Here is a 335-nt window from a genome sequence, read left to right as displayed (position 1 = left end):
CTTACAAGTAAGTCGTCCAGCTTTGTTTGTTAAAAAAAAAACCCTAGTCGACTTACCAGTAAGTCGTCTAGGATAAACGGGTTAGTTTTGCATTTGACCGAATTGTGTCAGATATTTGACTTTTCTTAGACGACTCAGGGAAAACAAAAATTTCAATATTTTATTAAAGCTAGACGACTTATTTGTAAGTCTTCTCAGGTTAGTTTGCGATTCGAAAAAGAAACTTAAATATTTAACTTTACCCAGACGACTTAGTTGAAAGTCGTCCAGGTAGACGACGTACGAGAAAGTCGTCCGAGATAAGCAAGGTTTGACCAGAATCTAGGAAATAAATC

Source organism: Brassica oleracea, chromosome C9, assembly GCF_000695525.1.
Source record: "Brassica oleracea var. oleracea cultivar TO1000 chromosome C9, BOL, whole genome shotgun sequence".
Taxonomy (NCBI): domain Eukaryota; kingdom Viridiplantae; phylum Streptophyta; class Magnoliopsida; order Brassicales; family Brassicaceae; genus Brassica; species Brassica oleracea.
Note: the sequence above shows the minus strand (reverse complement) of the source record.